Source organism: Manacus vitellinus, unplaced genomic scaffold (assembly GCF_001715985.3).
Source record: "Manacus vitellinus isolate BGI_N305 unplaced genomic scaffold, ASM171598v3 scaffold_71_pilon, whole genome shotgun sequence".
In the NCBI taxonomy this organism is placed as follows: domain Eukaryota; kingdom Metazoa; phylum Chordata; class Aves; order Passeriformes; family Pipridae; genus Manacus; species Manacus vitellinus.
The window spans coordinates 1,804,697-1,805,130 of NW_021940761.1; positions in this window are offsets into that span (position 1 = coordinate 1,804,697).

The window sequence follows — 434 nt, forward strand, 5'->3', positions numbered from 1 at the left end:
CCTGGAAGAAAACACAAGGAAATCAGTATATTTGGGGGTTTTTTAGCTGAAAGTGAAGCTTTTTCAGACCTACTATGAGGAATTTTTATGCAGTAACTGTAACACTGACATTTCAGCTCAGCAACTGAAGCAGCTGTTAGGCTGGGAAGGTGGTTATGAAATTAAAGGCTGGGGAGACAGAAAGCATGGACCAATTCTCAGCATATTTTTAGGAGGGGCTGCTCTGCCAGAACCCTGCTCTGACCCAACACAAGGACCCAAAATGCCCAGAGTGGCTGAAGGTCACACACAGAATGTGCCCCGACCTCCCCAGGGAGACCCTGCTTTAGGCCTTTGCTTGTGCTGTTTCGTTTGTTGCCGGCTGTAACAGCGCCAAACCCTCTCCCAGCCTCTCAGGAAAGCTACAGCTTCCTTTCAACACGGCTTAGTGGGCA